This window comes from Argiope bruennichi, chromosome 10, assembly GCF_947563725.1.
Source record: "Argiope bruennichi chromosome 10, qqArgBrue1.1, whole genome shotgun sequence".
In the NCBI taxonomy this organism is placed as follows: Eukaryota; Metazoa; Arthropoda; class Arachnida; order Araneae; family Araneidae; genus Argiope; species Argiope bruennichi.
Window position 1 is genome coordinate 22,355,438 of NC_079160.1, and position 20,053 is coordinate 22,375,490.

General features: G+C 37.8%; 42 non-coding genes across 42 annotated transcripts; all 42 read left to right on the plus strand.

The window, feature by feature from the left end:
• The first annotated feature begins 361 nt into the window (after positions 1–361).
• On the plus strand, positions 362–445 carry Trnal-uaa (transfer RNA leucine (anticodon UAA)). The gene has a single exon. It is a non-coding gene; the product is annotated as a tRNA-Leu (tRNA).
• A 360-nt stretch (positions 446–805) lies between these two features.
• Positions 806–889, plus strand: Trnal-uaa (transfer RNA leucine (anticodon UAA)). The gene has a single exon. It is a non-coding gene; the product is annotated as a tRNA-Leu (tRNA).
• Positions 890–1,249: 360 nt separating this feature from the next.
• Trnal-uaa (transfer RNA leucine (anticodon UAA)) lies at positions 1,250–1,333 on the plus strand. The gene has a single exon. It is a non-coding gene; the product is annotated as a tRNA-Leu (tRNA).
• Positions 1,334–1,693: 360 nt separating this feature from the next.
• Trnal-uaa (transfer RNA leucine (anticodon UAA)) lies at positions 1,694–1,777 on the plus strand. Its single transcript has one exon. It is a non-coding gene; the product is annotated as a tRNA-Leu (tRNA).
• Positions 1,778–2,137: 360 nt separating this feature from the next.
• Trnal-uaa (transfer RNA leucine (anticodon UAA)) lies at positions 2,138–2,221 on the plus strand. Its single transcript has one exon. It is a non-coding gene; the product is annotated as a tRNA-Leu (tRNA).
• Positions 2,222–2,581: 360 nt separating this feature from the next.
• On the plus strand, positions 2,582–2,665 carry Trnal-uaa (transfer RNA leucine (anticodon UAA)). The gene has a single exon. It is a non-coding gene; the product is annotated as a tRNA-Leu (tRNA).
• An 804-nt stretch (positions 2,666–3,469) lies between these two features.
• Trnal-uaa (transfer RNA leucine (anticodon UAA)) lies at positions 3,470–3,553 on the plus strand. The gene has a single exon. It is a non-coding gene; the product is annotated as a tRNA-Leu (tRNA).
• A 360-nt stretch (positions 3,554–3,913) lies between these two features.
• Trnal-uaa (transfer RNA leucine (anticodon UAA)) lies at positions 3,914–3,997 on the plus strand. The gene has a single exon. It is a non-coding gene; the product is annotated as a tRNA-Leu (tRNA).
• A 360-nt stretch (positions 3,998–4,357) lies between these two features.
• Trnal-uaa (transfer RNA leucine (anticodon UAA)) lies at positions 4,358–4,441 on the plus strand. Its single transcript has one exon. It is a non-coding gene; the product is annotated as a tRNA-Leu (tRNA).
• Positions 4,442–4,801: 360 nt separating this feature from the next.
• Trnal-uaa (transfer RNA leucine (anticodon UAA)) lies at positions 4,802–4,885 on the plus strand. Its single transcript has one exon. It is a non-coding gene; the product is annotated as a tRNA-Leu (tRNA).
• A 360-nt stretch (positions 4,886–5,245) lies between these two features.
• On the plus strand, positions 5,246–5,329 carry Trnal-uaa (transfer RNA leucine (anticodon UAA)). Its single transcript has one exon. It is a non-coding gene; the product is annotated as a tRNA-Leu (tRNA).
• A 360-nt stretch (positions 5,330–5,689) lies between these two features.
• Trnal-uaa (transfer RNA leucine (anticodon UAA)) lies at positions 5,690–5,773 on the plus strand. The gene has a single exon. It is a non-coding gene; the product is annotated as a tRNA-Leu (tRNA).
• Positions 5,774–6,133: 360 nt separating this feature from the next.
• Positions 6,134–6,217, plus strand: Trnal-uaa (transfer RNA leucine (anticodon UAA)). The gene has a single exon. It is a non-coding gene; the product is annotated as a tRNA-Leu (tRNA).
• Positions 6,218–6,577: 360 nt separating this feature from the next.
• On the plus strand, positions 6,578–6,661 carry Trnal-uaa (transfer RNA leucine (anticodon UAA)). Its single transcript has one exon. It is a non-coding gene; the product is annotated as a tRNA-Leu (tRNA).
• A 360-nt stretch (positions 6,662–7,021) lies between these two features.
• On the plus strand, positions 7,022–7,105 carry Trnal-uaa (transfer RNA leucine (anticodon UAA)). The gene has a single exon. It is a non-coding gene; the product is annotated as a tRNA-Leu (tRNA).
• Positions 7,106–7,465: 360 nt separating this feature from the next.
• On the plus strand, positions 7,466–7,549 carry Trnal-uaa (transfer RNA leucine (anticodon UAA)). Its single transcript has one exon. It is a non-coding gene; the product is annotated as a tRNA-Leu (tRNA).
• A 360-nt stretch (positions 7,550–7,909) lies between these two features.
• On the plus strand, positions 7,910–7,993 carry Trnal-uaa (transfer RNA leucine (anticodon UAA)). Its single transcript has one exon. It is a non-coding gene; the product is annotated as a tRNA-Leu (tRNA).
• Positions 7,994–8,353: 360 nt separating this feature from the next.
• Positions 8,354–8,437, plus strand: Trnal-uaa (transfer RNA leucine (anticodon UAA)). Its single transcript has one exon. It is a non-coding gene; the product is annotated as a tRNA-Leu (tRNA).
• A 360-nt stretch (positions 8,438–8,797) lies between these two features.
• Trnal-uaa (transfer RNA leucine (anticodon UAA)) lies at positions 8,798–8,881 on the plus strand. The gene has a single exon. It is a non-coding gene; the product is annotated as a tRNA-Leu (tRNA).
• Positions 8,882–9,241: 360 nt separating this feature from the next.
• On the plus strand, positions 9,242–9,325 carry Trnal-uaa (transfer RNA leucine (anticodon UAA)). The gene has a single exon. It is a non-coding gene; the product is annotated as a tRNA-Leu (tRNA).
• A 360-nt stretch (positions 9,326–9,685) lies between these two features.
• Positions 9,686–9,769, plus strand: Trnal-uaa (transfer RNA leucine (anticodon UAA)). The gene has a single exon. It is a non-coding gene; the product is annotated as a tRNA-Leu (tRNA).
• Positions 9,770–10,129: 360 nt separating this feature from the next.
• On the plus strand, positions 10,130–10,213 carry Trnal-uaa (transfer RNA leucine (anticodon UAA)). Its single transcript has one exon. It is a non-coding gene; the product is annotated as a tRNA-Leu (tRNA).
• A 360-nt stretch (positions 10,214–10,573) lies between these two features.
• On the plus strand, positions 10,574–10,657 carry Trnal-uaa (transfer RNA leucine (anticodon UAA)). Its single transcript has one exon. It is a non-coding gene; the product is annotated as a tRNA-Leu (tRNA).
• Positions 10,658–11,017: 360 nt separating this feature from the next.
• Positions 11,018–11,101, plus strand: Trnal-uaa (transfer RNA leucine (anticodon UAA)). The gene has a single exon. It is a non-coding gene; the product is annotated as a tRNA-Leu (tRNA).
• A 360-nt stretch (positions 11,102–11,461) lies between these two features.
• On the plus strand, positions 11,462–11,545 carry Trnal-uaa (transfer RNA leucine (anticodon UAA)). Its single transcript has one exon. It is a non-coding gene; the product is annotated as a tRNA-Leu (tRNA).
• Positions 11,546–11,905: 360 nt separating this feature from the next.
• Trnal-uaa (transfer RNA leucine (anticodon UAA)) lies at positions 11,906–11,989 on the plus strand. The gene has a single exon. It is a non-coding gene; the product is annotated as a tRNA-Leu (tRNA).
• Positions 11,990–12,349: 360 nt separating this feature from the next.
• Trnal-uaa (transfer RNA leucine (anticodon UAA)) lies at positions 12,350–12,433 on the plus strand. Its single transcript has one exon. It is a non-coding gene; the product is annotated as a tRNA-Leu (tRNA).
• A 360-nt stretch (positions 12,434–12,793) lies between these two features.
• Positions 12,794–12,877, plus strand: Trnal-uaa (transfer RNA leucine (anticodon UAA)). The gene has a single exon. It is a non-coding gene; the product is annotated as a tRNA-Leu (tRNA).
• A 360-nt stretch (positions 12,878–13,237) lies between these two features.
• Positions 13,238–13,321, plus strand: Trnal-uaa (transfer RNA leucine (anticodon UAA)). The gene has a single exon. It is a non-coding gene; the product is annotated as a tRNA-Leu (tRNA).
• An 804-nt stretch (positions 13,322–14,125) lies between these two features.
• Positions 14,126–14,209, plus strand: Trnal-uaa (transfer RNA leucine (anticodon UAA)). The gene has a single exon. It is a non-coding gene; the product is annotated as a tRNA-Leu (tRNA).
• Positions 14,210–14,569: 360 nt separating this feature from the next.
• On the plus strand, positions 14,570–14,653 carry Trnal-uaa (transfer RNA leucine (anticodon UAA)). Its single transcript has one exon. It is a non-coding gene; the product is annotated as a tRNA-Leu (tRNA).
• A 360-nt stretch (positions 14,654–15,013) lies between these two features.
• Trnal-uaa (transfer RNA leucine (anticodon UAA)) lies at positions 15,014–15,097 on the plus strand. The gene has a single exon. It is a non-coding gene; the product is annotated as a tRNA-Leu (tRNA).
• Positions 15,098–15,457: 360 nt separating this feature from the next.
• Positions 15,458–15,541, plus strand: Trnal-uaa (transfer RNA leucine (anticodon UAA)). The gene has a single exon. It is a non-coding gene; the product is annotated as a tRNA-Leu (tRNA).
• A 360-nt stretch (positions 15,542–15,901) lies between these two features.
• Positions 15,902–15,985, plus strand: Trnal-uaa (transfer RNA leucine (anticodon UAA)). Its single transcript has one exon. It is a non-coding gene; the product is annotated as a tRNA-Leu (tRNA).
• Positions 15,986–16,345: 360 nt separating this feature from the next.
• On the plus strand, positions 16,346–16,429 carry Trnal-uaa (transfer RNA leucine (anticodon UAA)). The gene has a single exon. It is a non-coding gene; the product is annotated as a tRNA-Leu (tRNA).
• A 360-nt stretch (positions 16,430–16,789) lies between these two features.
• Trnal-uaa (transfer RNA leucine (anticodon UAA)) lies at positions 16,790–16,873 on the plus strand. Its single transcript has one exon. It is a non-coding gene; the product is annotated as a tRNA-Leu (tRNA).
• Positions 16,874–17,233: 360 nt separating this feature from the next.
• Positions 17,234–17,317, plus strand: Trnal-uaa (transfer RNA leucine (anticodon UAA)). The gene has a single exon. It is a non-coding gene; the product is annotated as a tRNA-Leu (tRNA).
• A 360-nt stretch (positions 17,318–17,677) lies between these two features.
• Positions 17,678–17,761, plus strand: Trnal-uaa (transfer RNA leucine (anticodon UAA)). Its single transcript has one exon. It is a non-coding gene; the product is annotated as a tRNA-Leu (tRNA).
• Positions 17,762–18,121: 360 nt separating this feature from the next.
• Positions 18,122–18,205, plus strand: Trnal-uaa (transfer RNA leucine (anticodon UAA)). The gene has a single exon. It is a non-coding gene; the product is annotated as a tRNA-Leu (tRNA).
• A 360-nt stretch (positions 18,206–18,565) lies between these two features.
• Positions 18,566–18,649, plus strand: Trnal-uaa (transfer RNA leucine (anticodon UAA)). The gene has a single exon. It is a non-coding gene; the product is annotated as a tRNA-Leu (tRNA).
• A 360-nt stretch (positions 18,650–19,009) lies between these two features.
• Positions 19,010–19,093, plus strand: Trnal-uaa (transfer RNA leucine (anticodon UAA)). Its single transcript has one exon. It is a non-coding gene; the product is annotated as a tRNA-Leu (tRNA).
• Positions 19,094–19,896: 803 nt separating this feature from the next.
• Trnal-uaa (transfer RNA leucine (anticodon UAA)) lies at positions 19,897–19,980 on the plus strand. The gene has a single exon. It is a non-coding gene; the product is annotated as a tRNA-Leu (tRNA).
• Positions 19,981–20,053: the final 73 nt, after the last annotated feature.

Consider the following 20,053-nt stretch of genomic DNA (forward strand, 5'->3'; position numbering starts at 1 on the left):
CGTGTGTGCATTTCTTTTAAAATATTAAATACAGAACAAAACCAGTAAGCTAAAATAGATTTTAACTTTCAGTATTTCATAAGCAGTAAGTTGAAGAACGTCTTTCGGTCCCCAATTCCATCTATTTGAACATGTGCGTAGTTACTCAAATAAGTAAGAAACATTTCTCTAAGTAATTAATTCAGAATCAATTTTTTACCACAAAGTGAGAAAGAGAGAGCCATTAAAGATATGGCGAAATAAACTTTGTTTTCCTTTTTCGAATGTATTGACTTTTCGCCGGCAGTGACGTCTTCTCCGATTGTGTGCCTTCTTATAGATGAAAGTAATTCGAATCGATTTTAATGCTCATACGCATGCAGTCAGAATGGCCGAGCGGTCTAAGGCGCCAGATTTAAGCTCTGGTTCTCGAAAGAGAGCGTGGGTTCGAACCCCACTTCTGACACATGTGTGCATTTCTTTTAAAATATTAAATACAGAACAAAACCAGCAAGCTAAAATAGATTTTAACTTTCAGTATTTCATAAGCAGTAAGTTGAAGAACGTCTTTCGGTCCCCAATTCCATCTATTTGAACATGTGCGTAGTTACTCAAATAAGTAAGAAACATTTCTCTAAGTAATTAATTCAGAATCAATTTTTTACCACAAAGTGAGAAAGAGAGAGCCATTAAAGATATGGCGAAATAAACTTTGTTTCCTTTTTCGAATGTATTGACTTTTCGCCGGCAGTGACGTCTTCTCCGATTGTGTGCCTTCTTATAGATGAAAGTAATTCGAATCGATTGGAATGCTCATACGCATGCTGTCAGAATGGCCGAGCGGTCTAAGGCGCCAGATTTAAGCTCTGGTTCTCGAAAGAGAGCGTGGGTTCGAACCCCACTTCTGACACGTGTGTGCATTTCTTTTAAAATATTAAATACAGAACAAAACCAGCAAGCTACAATAGATTTTAACTTTCAGTATTTCATAATCAGTAAGTTGAAGAACGTCTTTCGGTCCCCAATTCCATCTATTTGAACATGTGCGTAGTTACTCAAATAAGTAAGAAACATTTCTCTAAGTAATTAATTCAGAATCAATTTTTTACCACAAAGTGAGAAAGAGAGAGCCATTAAAGATATGGCGAAATAAACTTTGTTTCCTTTTTCGAATGTATTGACTTTTCGCCGGCAGTGACGTCTTCTCCGATTGTGCGCCTCCTTATAGATGAAAGTAATTCGAATCGATTGGAATGCTCATACGCATGCAGTCAGAATGGCCGAGCGGTCTAAGGCGCCAGATTTAAGCTCTGGTTCTCGAAAGAGAGCGTGGGTTCGAACCCCACTTCTGACACGTGAGTGCATTTCTTTTAAAATATTAAATACAGAACAAAACCAGCAAACTAAAATAGATTTTAACTTTCAGTATTTCATAAGCAGTAAGTTGAAGAACGTCTTTCGGTCCCCAATTCCATCTATTTGAACATGTGCGTAGTTACTCAAATAAGTAAGAAACATTTCTCTAAGTAATTAATTCTCAATCAATTTTTTACCACAAAGTGAGAAAGAGAGAGCCATTAAAGATATGGCGAAATAAACTTTGTTTCCTTTTTCGAATGTATTGACTTTTCGCCGGCAGTGACGTCTTCTCCGATTGTGTGCCTTCTTATAGATGAAAGTAATTCGAATCGATTGGAATGCCCATACGCATGCAGTCAGAATGGCCGAGAGGTCTAAGGTGCCAGATTTAAGCTCTGGTTCTCGAAAGAGAGCGTGGGTTCGAACCCCACTTCTGACACGTGTGTGCATTTCTTTTAAAATATTAAATACAGAACAAAACCAGCAAGCTAAAATAGATTTTAACTTTCAGTATTTCATAAGCAGTAAGTTGAAGAACGTCTTTCGGTCCCCAATTCCATCTATTTGAACATGTGCGTAGTTACTCAAATAAGTAAGAAACATTTCTCTAAGTAATTAATTCAGAATCAATTTTTTACCACAAAGTGAGAAAGAGAGAGCCATTAAAGATATGGCGAAATAAACTTTGTTTCCTTTTTCGAATGTATTGACTTTTCGCCGGCAGTGACGTCTTCTCCGATTGTGTGCCTTCTTATAGATGAAAGTAATTCGAATCGATTGGAATGCTCATACGCATGCTGTCAGAATGGCCGAGCGGTCTAAGGCGCCAGATTTAAGCTCTGGTTCTCGAAAGAGAGCGTGGGTTCGAACCCCACTTCTGACACGTGTGTGCATTTCTTTTAAAATATTAAATACAGAACAAAACCAGCAAGCTAAAATAGATTTTAACTTTCAGTATTTCATAATCAGTAAGTTGAAGAACGTCTTTCGGTCCCCAATTCCATCTATTTGAACATGTGCGTAGTTACTCAAATAAGTAAGAAACATTTCTCTAAGTAATTAATTCAGAATCAATTTTTTACCACAAAGTGAGAAAGAGAGAGCCATTAAAGATATGGCGAAATAAACTTTGTTTCCTTTTTCGAATGTATTGACTTTTCGCCGGCAGTGACGTCTTCTCCGATTGTGCGCCCTCTTATAGATGAAAGTAATTCGAATCGATTGGAATGCTCATACGCATGCAGTCAGAATGGCCGAGCGGTCTAAGGCGCCAGATTTAAGCTCTGGTTCTCGAAAGAGAGCGTGGGTTCGAACCCCACTTCTGACACGTGAGTGCATTTCTTTTAAAATATTAAATACAGAACAAAACCAGCAAGATAAAATAGATTTTAACTTTCAGTATTTCATAAGCAGTAAGTTGAAGAACGTCTTTCGGTCCCCAATTCCATCTATTTGAACATGTGCGTAGTTACTCAAATAAGTAAGAAACATTTCTCTAAGTAATTAATTCAGAATCAATTTTTTACCACAAAGTGAGAAAGATAGAGCCATTAAAGATATGGCAAAATAAACTTTGTTTCCTTTTTCGCATGAATTGACTTTTCGCCGGCAGTGACGTCTTCTCCGATTGTGTGCCTTCTTATAGATAAAAGTTATTCGAATCGATTGGAATGCTCATACGCATGCAGTCAGAATGTTCGAGCAGTCTAAGGCGCCAGATTTAAGCTCTGGTTCTCGAAAGAGAGCGTGGGTTCGAACCCCACTTCTGACACGTGAGTGCATTTCTTTTAAAATATGAAATACAGAACAAAACCAGCAAGCTAAAATAGATTTTAACTTTCAGTACTTCATAAACAGTAAGTTGAAGAACGTCTTTCGGTCCCCAATTCCATCTATTTGAACATGTGCGTAGTTACTCAAATAAGTAAGAAACATTTCTCTAAGTAATTAATTCTCAATCAATTTTTTACCACAAAGTGAGAAAGAGAGAGCCATTAAAGATATGGCGAAATAAACTTTGTTTCCTTTTTCGAATGTATTGACTTTTCGCCGGCAGTGACGTCTTCTCCGATTGTGTGCCTTCTTATAGATGAAAGTAATTCGAATCGATTTGAATGCTCATACTCATGCAGTCAAAATGGCCGAGCGGTCTAAGGCGCCAGATTTAAGCTCTGGTTTTCGAAAGAGAGCGTGGGTTCGAACCCCACTTCTGACACATGTGTGCATTTCTTTTAAAATATTAAATACAGAACAAAACCAGCAAGCTAAAATAGATTTTAACTTTCAGTATTTCATAAGCAGTAAGTTGAAGAACGTCTTTCGGTCCCCAATTCCATCTATTTGAACATGTGCGTAGTTACTCAAATAAGTAAGAAACATTTCTCTAAGTAATTAATTCTCAATCAATTTTTTACCACAAAGTGAGAAAGAGAGAGCCATTAAAGATATGGCGAAATAAACTTTGTTTCCTTTTTCGAAAGTAATGACTTTTTGCCGGCAGTGACGTCTTCTCCGATTGTGTGCCTTCTTATAGATGAAATTAATTCGAATCGATTGGAATGCTCATACGCATGCTGTCAGAATGGCCGAGCGGTCTAAGGCGCCAGATTTAAGCTCTGGTTCTCGAAAGAGAGCGTGGGTTCGAACCCCACTTCTGACACGTGTGTGCATTTCTTTTAAAATATTAAATACAGAACAAAACCGGCAAGCTAAAATAGATTTTAACTTTCAGTACTTCATAAACAGTAAGTTGAAGAACATCTTTCGGTCCCCAATTCCATCTATTTGAACATGTGCGTAGTTACTCAAATAAGTAAGAAACATTTCTCTAAGTAATTAATTCAGAATCAATTTTTTACCACAAAGTGAGAAAGAGAGAGCCATTAAAGATATGGCGAAATAAACTTTGTTTCCTTTTTCGAATGTATTGACTTTTCGCCGGCAGTGACGTCTTCTCCGATTGTGCGCCTTCTTATAGATGAAAGTAATTCGAATCGATTGGAATGCTCATACGCATGCAGTCAGAATGGCCGAGCGGTCTAAGGCGCCAGATTTAAGCTCTGGTTCTCGAAAGAGAGCGTGGGTTCGAACCCCACTTCTGACACGTGAGTGCATTTCTTTTAAAATATTAAATACAGAACAAAACCAGCAAGCTAAAATAGATTTTAACTTTCAGTATTTCATAAGCAGTAAGTTGAAGAACGTCTTTCGGTCCCCAATTCCATCTATTTGAACATGTGCGTAGTTACTCAAATAAGTAAGAAACATTTCTCTAAGTAATTAATTCTCAATCAATTTTTTACCACAAAGTGAGAAAGAGAGAGCCATTAAAGATATGGCGAAATAAACTTTGTTTCCTTTTTCGAAAGTATTGACTTTTTGCCGGCAGTGACGTCTTCTCCGATTGTGTGCCTTCTTATAGATGAAATTAATTCGAATCGATTGGAATGCTCATACGCATGCTGTCAGAATGGCCGAGCGGTCTAAGGCGCCAGATTTAAGCTCTGGTTCTCGAAAGAGAGCGTGGGTTCGAACCCCACTTCTGACACGTGTGTGCATTTCTTTTAAAATATTAAATACAGAACAAAACCAGCAAGCTAAAATAGATTTTAACTTTCAGTACTTCATAAACATTAAGTTGAAGAACGTCTTTCGGTCCCCATTTCCATCTATTTGAACATGTGCGTAGTTACTCAAATAAGTAAGAAACATTTCTCTAAGTAATTAATTCAGAATCAATTTTTTACCACAAAGTGAGAAAGAGAGAGCCATTAAAGATATGGCGAAATAAACTTTGTTTCCTTTTTCGAATGTATTGACTTTTCGCCGGCAGTGACGTCTTCTCCGATTGTGCGCCTTCTTATAGATGAAAGTAATTCGAATCGATTGGAATGCTCATACGCATGCAGTCAGAATGGCCGAGCGGTCTAAGGCGCCAGATTTAAGCTCTGGTTCTCGAAAGAGAGCGTGGGTTCGAACCCCACTTCTGACACGTGAGTGCATTTCTTTTAAAATATTAAATACAGAACAAAACCAGCAAGCTAAAATAGATTTTAACTTTCAGTACTTCATAAACAGTAAGTTGAAGAACGTCTTTCGGTCCCCAATTCCATCTATTTGAACATGTGCGTAGTTACTCAAATAAGTAAGAAACATTTCTCTAAGTAATTAATTCTCAATCAATTTTTTACCACAAAGTGAGAAAGAGAGAGCCATTAAAGATATGGCGAAATAAACTTTGTTTCCTTTTTCGAATGTATTGACTTTTCGCCGGCAGTGACGTCTTCTCCGATTGTGCGCCTTCTTATAGATGAAAGTAATTCGAATCGATTGGAATGCTCATACGCATGCAGTCAGAATGGCCGAGCGGTCTAAGGCGCCAGATTTAAGCTCTGGTTCTCGAAAGAGAGCGTGGGTTCGAACCCCACTTCTGACACATGTGTGCATTTCTTTTAAAATATTAAATACAGAACAAAACCAGCAAGCTAAAATAGATTTTAACTTTCAGTATTTCATAAGCAGTAAGTTGAAGAACGTCTTTCGGTCCCCAATTCCATCTATTTGAACATGTGCGTAGTTACTCAAATAAGTAAGAAACATTTCTCTAAGTAATTAATTCTCAATCAATTTTTTACCACAAAGTGAGAAAGAGAGAGCCATTAAAGATATGGCGAAATAAACTTTGTTTCCTTTTTCGAAAGTAATGACTTTTTGCCGGCAGTGACGTCTTCTCCGATTGTGTGCCTTCTTATAGATGAAATTAATTCGAATCGATTGGAATGCTCATACGCATGCTGTCAGAATGGCCGAGCGGTCTAAGGCGCCAGATTTAAGCTCTGGTTCTCGAAAGAGAGCGTGGGTTCGAACCCCACTTCTGACACGTGTGTGCATTTCTTTTAAAATATTAAATACAGAACAAAACCGGCAAGCTAAAATAGATTTTAACTTTCAGTACTTCATAAACAGTAAGTTGAAGAACATCTTTCGGTCCCCAATTCCATCTATTTGAACATGTGCGTAGTTACTCAAATAAGTAAGAAACATTTCTCTAAGTAATTAATTCAGAATCAATTTTTTACCACAAAGTGAGAAAGAGAGAGCCATTAAAGATATGGCGAAATAAACTTTGTTTCCTTTTTCGAATGTATTGACTTTTCGCCGGCAGTGACGTCTTCTCCGATTGTGCGCCTTCTTATAGATGAAAGTAATTCGAATCGATTGGAATGCTCATACGCATGCAGTCAGAATGGCCGAGCGGTCTAAGGCGCCAGATTTAAGCTCTGGTTCTCGAAAGAGAGCGTGGGTTCGAACCCCACTTCTGACACGTGAGTGCATTTCTTTTAAAATATTAAATACAGAACAAAACCAGCAAGCTAAAATAGATTTTAACTTTCAGTATTTCATAAGCAGTAAGTTGAAGAACGTCTTTCGGTCCCCAATTCCATCTATTTGAACATGTGCGTAGTTACTCAAATAAGTAAGAAACATTTCTCTAAGTAATTAATTCTCAATCAATTTTTTACCACAAAGTGAGAAAGAGAGAGCCATTAAAGATATGGCGAAATAAACTTTGTTTCCTTTTTCGAAAGTATTGACTTTTTGCCGGCAGTGACGTCTTCTCCGATTGTGTGCCTTCTTATAGATGAAATTAATTCGAATCGATTGGAATGCTCATACGCATGCTGTCAGAATGGCCGAGCGGTCTAAGGCGCCAGATTTAAGCTCTGGTTCTCGAAAGAGAGCGTGGGTTCGAACCCCACTTCTGACACGTGTGTGCATTTCTTTTAAAATATTAAATACAGAACAAAACCAGCAAGCTAAAATAGATTTTAACTTTCAGTACTTCATAAACATTAAGTTGAAGAACGTCTTTCGGTCCCCATTTCCATCTATTTGAACATGTGCGTAGTTACTCAAATAAGTAAGAAACATTTCTCTAAGTAATTAATTCTCAATCAATTTTTTACCACAAAGTGAGAAAGAGAGAGCCATTAAAGATATGGCGAAATAAACTTTGTTTCCTTTTTCGAAAGTATTGACTTTTTGCCGGCAGTGACGTCTTCTCCGATTGTGTGCCTTCTTATAGATGAAATTAATTCGAATCGATTGGAATGCTCATACGCATGCTGTCAGAATGGCCGAGCGGTCTAAGGCGCCAGATTTAAGCTCTGGTTCTCGAAAGAGAGCGTGGGTTCGAACCCCACTTCTGACACGTGTGTGCATTTCTTTTAAAATATTAAATACAGAACAAAACCAGCAAGCTAAAATAGATTTTAACTTTCAGTACTTCATAAACATTAAGTTGAAGAACGTCTTTCGGTCCCCATTTCCATCTATTTGAACATGTGCGTAGTTACTCAAATAAGTAAGAAACATTTCTCTAAGTAATTAATTCAGAATCAATTTTTTACCACAAAGTGAGAAAGAGAGAGCCATTAAAGATATGGCGAAATAAACTTTGTTTCCTTTTTCGAATGTATTGACTTTTCGCCGGCAGTGACGTCTTCTCCGATTGTGCGCCTTCTTATAGATGAAAGTAATTCGAATCGATTGGAATGCTCATACGCATGCAGTCAGAATGGCCGAGCGGTCTAAGGCGCCAGATTTAAGCTCTGGTTCTCGAAAGAGAGCGTGGGTTCGAACCCCACTTCTGACACGTGAGTGCATTTCTTTTAAAATATTAAATACAGAACAAAACCAGCAAGCTAAAATAGATTTTAACTTTCAGTACTTCATAAACAGTAAGTTGAAGAACGTCTTTCGGTCCCCAATTCCATCTATTTGAACATGTGCGTAGTTACTCAAATAAGTAAGAAACATTTCTCTAAGTAATTAATTCTCAATCAATTTTTTACCACAAAGTGAGAAAGAGAGAGCCATTAAAGATATGGCGAAATAAACTTTGTTTCCTTTTTCGAATGTATTGACTTTTCGCCGGCAGTGACGTCTTCTCCGATTGTGCGCCTTCTTATAGATGAAAGTAATTCGAATCGATTGGAATGCTCATACGCATGCAGTCAGAATGGCCGAGCGGTCTAAGGCGCCAGATTTAAGCTCTGGTTCTCGAAAGAGAGCGTGGGTTCGAACCCCACTTCTGACACATGTGTGCATTTCTTTTAAAATATTAAATACAGAACAAAACCAGCAAGCTAAAATAGATTTTAACTTTCAGTATTTCATAAGCAGTAAGTTGAAGAACGTCTTTCGGTCCCCAATTCCATCTATTTGAACATGTGCGTAGTTACTCAAATAAGTAAGAAACATTTCTCTAAGTAATTAATTCTCAATCAATTTTTTACCACAAAGTGAGAAAGAGAGAGCCATTAAAGATATGGCGAAATAAACTTTGTTTCCTTTTTCGAAAGTAATGACTTTTTGCCGGCAGTGACGTCTTCTCCGATTGTGTGCCTTCTTATAGATGAAATTAATTCGAATCGATTGGAATGCTCATACGCATGCTGTCAGAATGGCCGAGCGGTCTAAGGCGCCAGATTTAAGCTCTGGTTCTCGAAAGAGAGCGTGGGTTCGAACCCCACTTCTGACACGTGTGTGCATTTCTTTTAAAATATTAAATACAGAACAAAACCGGCAAGCTAAAATAGATTTTAACTTTCAGTACTTCATAAACAGTAAGTTGAAGAACATCTTTCGGTCCCCAATTCCATCTATTTGAACATGTGCGTAGTTACTCAAATAAGTAAGAAACATTTCTCTAAGTAATTAATTCAGAATCAATTTTTTACCACAAAGTGAGAAAGAGAGAGCCATTAAAGATATGGCGAAATAAACTTTGTTTCCTTTTTCGAATGTATTGACTTTTCGCCGGCAGTGACGTCTTCTCCGATTGTGCGCCTTCTTATAGATGAAAGTAATTCGAATCGATTGGAATGCTCATACGCATGCAGTCAGAATGGCCGAGCGGTCTAAGGCGCCAGATTTAAGCTCTGGTTCTCGAAAGAGAGCGTGGGTTCGAACCCCACTTCTGACACGTGAGTGCATTTCTTTTAAAATATTAAATACAGAACAAAACCAGCAAGCTAAAATAGATTTTAACTTTCAGTATTTCATAAGCAGTAAGTTGAAGAACGTCTTTCGGTCCCCAATTCCATCTATTTGAACATGTGCGTAGTTACTCAAATAAGTAAGAAACATTTCTCTAAGTAATTAATTCTCAATCAATTTTTTACCACAAAGTGAGAAAGAGAGAGCCATTAAAGATATGGCGAAATAAACTTTGTTTCCTTTTTCGAAAGTATTGACTTTTTGCCGGCAGTGACGTCTTCTCCGATTGTGTGCCTTCTTATAGATGAAATTAATTCGAATCGATTGGAATGCTCATACGCATGCTGTCAGAATGGCCGAGCGGTCTAAGGCGCCAGATTTAAGCTCTGGTTCTCGAAAGAGAGCGTGGGTTCGAACCCCACTTCTGACACGTGTGTGCATTTCTTTTAAAATATTAAATACAGAACAAAACCAGCAAGCTAAAATAGATTTTAACTTTCAGTACTTCATAAACATTAAGTTGAAGAACGTCTTTCGGTCCCCATTTCCATCTATTTGAACATGTGCGTAGTTACTCAAATAAGTAAGAAACATTTCTCTAAGTAATTAATTCAGAATCAATTTTTTACCACAAAGTGAGAAAGAGAGAGCCATTAAAGATATGGCGAAATAAACTTTGTTTCCTTTTTCGAATGTATTGACTTTTCGCCGGCAGTGACGTCTTCTCCGATTGTGCGCCTTCTTATAGATGAAAGTAATTCGAATCGATTGGAATGCTCATACGCATGCAGTCAGAATGGCCGAGCGGTCTAAGGCGCCAGATTTAAGCTCTGGTTCTCGAAAGAGAGCGTGGGTTCGAACCCCACTTCTGACACGTGAGTGCATTTCTTTTAAAATATTAAATACAGAACAAAACCAGCAAGCTAAAATAGATTTTAACTTTCAGTACTTCATAAACAGTAAGTTGAAGAACGTCTTTCGGTCCCCAATTCCATCTATTTGAACATGTGCGTAGTTACTCAAATAAGTAAGAAACATTTCTCTAAGTAATTAATTCTCAATCAATTTTTTACCACAAAGTGAGAAAGAGAGAGCCATTAAAGATATGGCGAAATAAACTTTGTTTCCTTTTTCGAATGTATTGACTTTTCGCCGGCAGTGACGTCTTCTCCGATTGTGCGCCTTCTTATAGATGAAAGTAATTCGAATCGATTGGAATGCTCATACGCATGCAGTCAGAATGGCCGAGCGGTCTAAGGCGCCAGATTTAAGCTCTGGTTCTCGAAAGAGAGCGTGGGTTCGAACCCCACTTCTGACACGTGAGTGCATTTCTTTTAAAATATTAAATACAGAACAAAACCAGCAAACTAAAATAGATTTTAACTTTCAGTATTTCATAAGCAGTAAGTTGAAGAACGTCTTTCGGTCCCCAATTCCATCTATTTGAACATGTGCGTAGTTACTCAAATAAGTAAGAAACATTTCTCTAAGTAATTAATTCTCAATCAATTTTTTACCACAAAGTGAGAAAGAGAGAGCCATTAAAGATATGGCGAAATAAACTTTGTTTCCTTTTTCGAATGTATTGACTTTTCGCCGGCAGTGACGTCTTCTCCGATTGTGCGCCTTCTTATAGATGAAAGTAATTCGAATCGATTGGAATGCTCATACGCATGCAGTCAGAATGGCCGAGCGGTCTAAGGCGCCAGATTTAAGCTCTGGTTCTCGAAAGAGAGCGTGGGTTCGAACCCCACTTCTGACACGTGAGTGCATTTCTTTTAAAATATTAAATACAGAACAAAACCAGCAAACTAAAATAGATTTTAACTTTCAGTATTTCATAAGCAGTAAGTTGAAGAACGTCTTTCGGTCCCCAATTCCATCTATTTGAACATGTGCGTAGTTACTCAAATAAGTAAGAAACATTTCTCTAAGTAATTATTTCTCAATCAATTTTTTACCACAAAGTGAGAAAGAGAGAGCCATTAAAGATATGGCGAAATAAACTTTGTTTCCTTTTTCGAATGTATTGACTTTTCGCCGGCAGTGACGTCTTCTCCGATTGTGTGCCTTCTTATAGATGAAAGTAATTCGAATCGATTGGAATGCCCATACGCATGCAGTCAGAATGGCCGAGAGGTCTAAGGCGCAAGATTTAAGCTCTGGTTCTCGAAAGAGAGCGTGGGTTCGAACCCCACTTCTGACACGTGTGTGCATTTCTTTTAAAATATTAAATACAGAACAAAACCAGCAAGCTAAAATAGATTTTAACTTTCAGTATTTCATAAGCAGTAAGTTGAAGAACGTCTTTCGGTCCCCAATTCCATCTATTTGAACATGTGCGTAGTTACTCAAATAAGTAAGAAACATTTCTCTAAGTAATTAATTCAGAATCAATTTTTTACCACAAAGTGAGAAAGAGAGAGCCATTAAAGATATGGCGAAATAAACTTTGTTTCCTTTTTCGAATGTATTGACTTTTCGCCGGCAGTGACGTCTTCTCCGATTGTGTGCCTTCTTATAGATGAAAGTAATTCGAATCGATTGGAATGCTCATACGCATGCTGTCAGAATGGCCGAGCGGTCTAAGGCGCCAGATTTAAGCTCTGGTTCTCGAAAGAGAGCGTGGGTTCGAACCCCACTTCTGACACGTGTGTGCATTTCTTTTAAAATATTAAATACAGAACAAAACCAGCAAGCTAAAATAGATTTTAACTTTCAGTATTTCATAATCAGTAAGTTGAAGAACGTCTTTCGGTCCCCAATTCCATCTATTTGAACATGTGCGTAGTTACTCAAATAAGTAAGAAACATTTCTCTAAGTAATTAATTCAGAATCAATTTTTTACCACAAAGTGAGAAAGAGAGAGCCATTAAAGATATGGCGAAATAAACTTTGTTTCCTTTTTCGAATGTATTGACTTTTCGCCGGCAGTGACGTCTTCTCCGATTGTGCGCCTTCTTATAGATGAAAGTAATTCGAATCGATTGGAATGCTCATACGCATGCAGTCAGAATGGCCGAGCGGTCTAAGGCGCCAGATTTAAGCTCTGGTTCTCGAAAGAGAGCGTGGGTTCGAACCCCACTTCTGACACGTGAGTGCATTTCTTTTAAAATATTAAATACAGAACAAAACCAGCAAACTAAAATAGATTTTAACTTTCAGTATTTCATAAGCAGTAAGTTGAAGAACGTCTTTCGGTCCCCAATTCCATCTATTTGAACATGTGCGTAGTTACTCAAATAAGTAAGAAACATTTCTCTAAGTAATTAATTCTCAATCAATTTTTTACCACAAAGTGAGAAAGAGAGAGCCATTAAAGATATGGCGAAATAAACTTTGTTTCCTTTTTCGAATGTATTGACTTTTCGCCGGCAGTGACGTCTTCTCCGATTGTGTGCCTTCTTATAGGTGAAAGTAATTCGAATCGATTGGAATGCCCATACGCATGCAGTCAGAATGGCCGAGCGGTCTAAGGCGCAAGGTTTAAGCTCTGGTTCTCGAAAGGGAGCGTGGGTTCGAACCCCACTTCTGACACATGTGTGCATTTCTTTTAAAATATTAAATACAGAACAAAACCAGCAAGCTAAAATAGATTTTAACTTTCAGTATTTCATAAACAGTAAGTTGAAGAACGTCTTTCGGTCCCCAATTCCATCTATGTGAACATGTGCGTAGTTACTCAAATAAGTAAGAAACATTTCTCTAAGTAATTAATTCAGAATCAATTTTTTACCACAAAGTGAGAAAGAGAGAGCCATTAAAGATATGGCGAAATAAACTTTGTTTCCTTTTTCGAATGTATTGACTTTTCGCCGGCAGTGACGTCTTCTCCGATTGTGCGCCCTCTTATAGATGAAAGTAATTCGAATCGATTGGAATGCTCATACGCATGCAGTCAGAATGGCCGAGCGGTCTAAGGCGCCAGATTTAAGCTCTGGTTCTCGAAAGAGAGCGTGGGTTCGAACCCCACTTCTGACACGTGAGTGCATTTCTTTTAAAATATTAAATACAGAACAAAACCAGCAAGATAAAATAGATTTTAACTTTCAGTATTTCATAAGCAGTAAGTTGAAGAACGTCTTTCGGTCCCCAATTCCATCTATTTGAACATGTGCGTAGTTACTCAAATAAGTAAGAAACATTTCTCTAAGTAATTAATTCAGAATCAATTTTTTACCACAAAGTGAGAAAGATAGAGCCATTAAAGATATGGCGAAATAAACTTTGTTTCCTTTTTCGCATGAATTGACTTTTCGCCGGCAGTGACGTCTTCTCCGATTGTGTGCCTTCTTATAGATAAAAGTTATTCGAATCGATTGGAATGCTCATACGCATGCAGTCAGAATGTTCGAGCAGTCTAAGGCGCCAGATTTAAGCTCTGGTTCTCGAAAGAGAGCGTGGGTTCGAACCCCACTTCTGACACGTGAGTGCATTTCTTTTAAAATATGAAATACAGAACAAAACCAGCAAGCTAAAATAGATTTTAACTTTCAGTACTTCATAAACAGTAAGTTGAAGAACGTCTTTCGGTCCCCAATTCCATCTATTTGAACATGTGCGTAGTTACTCAAATAAGTAAGAAACATTTCTCTAAGTAATTAATTCTCAATCAATTTTTTACCACAAAGTGAGAAAGAGAGAGCCATTAAAGATATGGCGAAATAAACTTTGTTTCCTTTTTCGAATGTATTGACTTTTCGCCGGCAGTGACGTCTTCTCCGATTGTGTGCCTTCTTATAGATGAAAGTAATTCGAATCGATTTGAATGCTCATACTCATGCAGTCAAAATGGCCGAGCGGTCTAAGGCGCCAGATTTAAGCTCTGGTTTTCGAAAGAGAGCGTGGGTTCGAACCCCACTTCTGACACATGTGTGCATTTCTTTTAAAATATTAAATACAGAACAAAACCAGCAAGCTAAAATAGATTTTAACTTTCAGTATTTCATAAGCAGTAAGTTGAAGAACGTCTTTCGGTCCCCAATTCCATCTATTTGAACATGTGCGTAGTTACTCAAATAAGTAAGAAACATTTCTCTAAGTAATTAATTCTCAATCAATTTTTTACCACAAAGTGAGAAAGAGAGAGCCATTAAAGATATGGCGAAATAAACTTTGTTTCCTTTTTCGAAAGTAATGACTTTTTGCCGGCAGTGACGTCTTCTCCGATTGTGTGCCTTCTTATAGATGAAATTAATTCGAATCGATTGGAATGCTCATACGCATGCTGTCAGAATGGCCGAGCGGTCTAAGGCGCCAGATTTAAGCTCTGGTTCTCGAAAGAGAGCGTGGGTTCGAACCCCACTTCTGACACGTGTGTGCATTTCTTTTAAAATATTAAATACAGAACAAAACCGGCAAGCTAAAATAGATTTTAACTTTCAGTACTTCATAAACAGTAAGTTGAAGAACATCTTTCGGTCCCCAATTCCATCTATTTGAACATGTGCGTAGTTACTCAAATAAGTAAGAAACATTTCTCTAAGTAATTAATTCAGAATCAATTTTTTACCACAAAGTGAGAAAGAGAGAGCCATTAAAGATATGGCGAAATAAACTTTGTTTCCTTTTTCGAATGTATTGACTTTTCGCCGGCAGTGACGTCTTCTCCGATTGTGCGCCTTCTTATAGATGAAAGTAATTCGAATCGATTGGAATGCTCATACGCATGCAGTCAGAATGGCCGAGCGGTCTAAGGCGCCAGATTTAAGCTCTGGTTCTCGAAAGAGAGCGTGGGTTCGAACCCCACTTCTGACACGTGAGTGCATTTCTTTTAAAATATTAAATACAGAACAAAACCAGCAAGCTAAAATAGATTTTAACTTTCAGTATTTCATAAGCAGTAAGTTGAAGAACGTCTTTCGGTCCCCAATTCCATCTATTTGAACATGTGCGTAGTTACTCAAATAAGTAAGAAACATTTCTCTAAGTAATTAATTCTCAATCAATTTTTTACCACAAAGTGAGAAAGAGAGAGCCATTAAAGATATGGCGAAATAAACTTTGTTTCCTTTTTCGAAAGTATTGACTTTTTGCCGGCAGTGACGTCTTCTCCGATTGTGTGCCTTCTTATAGATGAAATTAATTCGAATCGATTGGAATGCTCATACGCATGCTGTCAGAATGGCCGAGCGGTCTAAGGCGCCAGATTTAAGCTCTGGTTCTCGAAAGAGAGCGTGGGTTCGAACCCCACTTCTGACACGTGTGTGCATTTCTTTTAAAATATTAAATACAGAACAAAACCAGCAAGCTAAAACAGATTTTAACTTTCAGTACTTCATAAACATTAAGTTGAAGAACGTCTTTCGGTCCCCATTTCCATCTATTTGAACATGTGCGTAGTTACTCAAATAAGTAAGAAACATTTCTCTAAGTAATTAATTCAGAATCAATTTTTTACCACAAAGTGAGAAAGAGAGAGCCATTAAAGATATGGCGAAATAAACTTTGTTTCCTTTTTCGAATGTATTGACTTTTCGCCGGCAGTGACGTCTTCTCCGATTGTGCGCCTTCTTATAGATGAAAGTAATTCGAATCGATTGGAATGCTCATACGCATGCTGTCAGAATGGCCGAGCGGTCTAAGGCGCCAGATTTAAGCTCTGGTTCTCGAAAGAGAGCGTGGGTTCGAACCCCACTTCTGACACGTGAGTGCATTTCTTTTAAAATATTAAATACAGAACAAAACCAGCAAGCTAAAATAGATTTTAACTTTCAGTACTTCATAAACAGTAAGTTGAAGAACGTCTTTCGGTCCCCAATTCCATCTATTTGAACATGTGCGTAGTTACTCAAATAAGTAAGAAACATTTCTCTAAGTAATTAATTCTCAATCAATTTTTTACCACAAAGTGAGAAAGAGAGAGCCATTAAAGATATGGCGAAATAAACTTTGTTTCCTTTTTCGAATGTATTGACTTTTCGCCGGCAGTGACGTCTTCTCCGATTGTGTGCCTTCTTATAGATGAAATTAATTCGAATCGATTGGAATGCTCATACGCATGCTGTCAGAATGGCCGAGCGGTCTAAGGCGCCAGGTTTAAGCTCTGGTTCTCGAAAGGGAGCGTGGGTTCGAACCCCACTTCTGACACATGTGTGCATTTCTTTTAAAATATTAAATACAGAACAAAACCAGCAAGCTAAAATAGATTTTAACTTTCAGTATTTCATAAGCAGTAAGTTGAAGAACGTCTTTCGGTCCCCAATTCCATCTATTTGAACATGTGCGTAGTTACTCAAATAAGTAAGAAACATTTCTCTAAGTAATTAATTCAGAATCAATTTTTTACCACAAAGTGAGAAAGAGAGAGCCATTAAAGATATGGCGAAATAAACTTTGTTTCCTTTTTCGAATGTATTGACTTTTCGCCGGCAGTGACGTCTTCTCCGATTGTGCGCCTTCTTATAGATGAAAGTAATTCGAATCGATTGGAATGCTCATACGCATGCAGTCAGAATGGCCGAGCGGTCTAAGGCGCCAGATTTAAGCTCTGGTTCTCGAAAGAGAGCGTGGGTTCGAACCCCACTTCTGACACGTGAGTGCATTTCTTTTAAAATATTAAATACAGAACAAAACCAGCAAGCTAAAATAGATTTTAACTTTCAGTACTTCATAAACAGTAAGTTGAAGAACGTCTTTCGGTCCCCAATTCCATCTATTTGAACATGTGCGTAGTTACTCAAATAAGTAAGAAACATTTCTCTAAGTAATTAATTCAGAATCAATTTTTTACCACAAAGTGAGAAAGAGAGAGCCATTAAAGATATGGCGAAATAAACTTTGTTTCCTTTTTCGAAAGTATTGACTTTTTGCCGGCAGTGACGTCTTCTCCGATTGTGTGCCTTCTTATAGATGAAATTAATTCGAATCGATTGGAATGCTCATACGCATGCTGCCAGAATGGCCGAGCGGTCTAAGGCGCCAGATTTAAGCTCTGGTTCTCGAAAGAGAGCGTGGGTTCGAACCCCACTTCTGACACGTGTGTGCATTTCTTTTAAAATATTAAATACAGAACAAAACCGGCAAGCTAAAATAGATTTTAACTTTCAGTACTTCATAAACCGTAAGTTGAAGAACGTCTTTCGGTCCCCAATTCCATCTATTTGAACATGTGCGTAGTTACTCAAATAAGTAAGAAACATTTCTCTAAGTAATTAATTCAGAATCAATTTTTTACCACAAAGTGAGAAAGAGAGAGCCATTAAAGATATGGCGAAATAAAATTTGTTTCCTTTTTCGAATGTATTGACTTTTCGCCGGCAGTGACGTCTTCTCCGATTGTGCGCCTTCTTATAGATGAAAGTAATTCGAATCGATTGGAATGCTCTTACGCATGCAGTCAGAATGGCCGAGCGGTCTAAGGCGCCAGATTTAAGCTCTGGTTCTCGAAAGAGAGCGTGGGTTCGAACCCCACTTCTGACACGTGAGTGCATTTCTTTTAAAATATTAAATACAGAACAAAACCGGCAAGCTAAAATAGATTTTAACTTTCAGTACTTCATAAACAGTAAGTTGAAGAACGTCTTTCGGTCCCCAATTCCATCTATTTGAACATGTGCGTAGTTACTCAAATAAGTAAGAAACATTTCTCTAAGTAATTAATTCAGAATCAATTTTTTACCACAAAGTGAGAAAGAGAGAGCCATTAAAGATATTGCGAAATAAACTTTGTTTCCTTTTTCGAATGTATTGACTTTTCGCCGGCAGTGACGTCTTCTCCGATTGTGCGCCTTCTTATAGATGAAAGTAATTCGAATCGATTGGAATGCTCATACGCATGCAGTCAGAATGGCCGAGCGGTCTAAGGCGCCAGATTTAAGCTCTGGTTCTCGAAAGAGAGCGTGGGTTCGAACCCCACTTCTGAAACGTGAGTGCATTTCTTTTAAAATATTAAATACAGAACAAAACCAGCAAGCTAAAATAGATTTTAACTTTCAGTATTTCATAAGCAGTAAGTTGAAGAACGTCTTTCGGTCCCCAATTCCATCTATTTGAACATGTGCGTAGTTACACAAATAAGTAAGAAACATTTCTCTAAGTAATTAATTCTCAATCAATTTTTTACCACAAAGTGAGAAAGAGAGAGTCATTAAAGATATGGCGAAATAAACTTTGTTTCCTTTTTCGAAAGTATTGACTTTTTGCCGGCAGTGACGTCTTCTCCGATTGTGTGCCTTCTTATAGATGAAATTAATTCGAATCGATTGGAATGCTCATACGCATGCTGTCAGAATGGCCGAGCGGTCTAAGGCGCCCGATTTAAGCTCTGGTTCTCGAAAGAGAGCGTGGGTTCGAACCCCACTTCTGACACGTGTGTGCATTTCTTTTAAAATATTAAATACAGAACAAAACCAGCAAGCTAAAATAGATTTTAACTTTCAGTACTTCATAAACAGTAAGTTGAAGAACGTCTTTCGGTCCCCAATTCCATCTATTTGAACATGTGCGTAGTTACTCAAATAAGTAAGAAACATTTCTCTAAGTAATTAATTCAGAATCAATTTTTTACCACAAAGTGAGAAAGAGAGAGCCATTAAAGATATGGCGAAATAAACTTTGTTTCCTTTTTCGAATGTATTGACTTTTCGCCGGCAGTGACGTCTTCTCCGATTGTGCGCCTTCTTATAGATGAAAGTAATTCGAATCGATTGGAATGCTCATACGCATGCAGTCAGAATGGCCGAGCGGTCTAAGGCGCCAGATTTAAGCTCTGGTTCTCGAAAGAGAGCGTGGGTTCGAACCCCACTTCTGACACGTGAGTGCATTTCTTTTAAAATATTAAATACAGAACAAAACCAGCAAGCTAAAATAGATTTTAACTTTCAGTACTTCATAAACAGTAAGTTGAAGAAAGTCTTTCGGTCCCCAATTCCATCTATTTGAACATGTGCGTAGTTACTCAAATAAGTAAGAAACATTTCTCTAAGTAATTAATTCTCAATCAATTTTTTACCACAAAGTGAGAAAGAGAGAGCCATTAAAGATATGGCGAAATAAACTTTGTTTCCTTTTTCGAATGTATTGACTTTTCGCCGGCAGTGACGTATTCTCCGATTGTGTGCCTTCTTATAGATGAAATTAATTCGAATCGATTGGAATGCTCATACGCATGCTGTCAGAATGGCCGAGCGGTCTAAGGCGCAAGTTTAAGCTCTGGTTCTCGAAAGGGAGCGTGGGTTCGAACCCCACTTCTGACACATGTGTGCATTTCTTTTAAAATATTAAATACAGAACAAAACCAGCAAGCTAAAATAGATTTTAACTTTCAGTATTTCATAAGCAGTAAGTTGAAGAACGTCTTTCGGTCCCCAATTCCATCTATTTGAACATGTGCGTAGTTACTCAAATAAGTAAGAAACATTTCTCTAAGTAATTAATTCAGAATCAATTTTTTACCACAAAGTGAGAAAGAGAGAGCCATTAAAGATATGGCGAAATAAACTTTGTTTCCTTTTTCGAATGTATTGACTTTTCGCCGGCAGTGACGTCTTCTCCGATTGTGTGTCTTCTTATAGATGAAAGTAATTCGAATCGATTGGAATGCTCATACGCATGCAGTCAGAATGGCCGAGCGGTCTAAGGCGCCAGATTTAAGCTCTGGTTCTCGAAAAAGAGCGTGGGTTCGAACCCCACTTCTGACACGTGTGTGCATTTCTTTTAAAATATTAAATACAGAACAAAACCAGCAAGCTAAAATAGATTTTAACTTTCAGT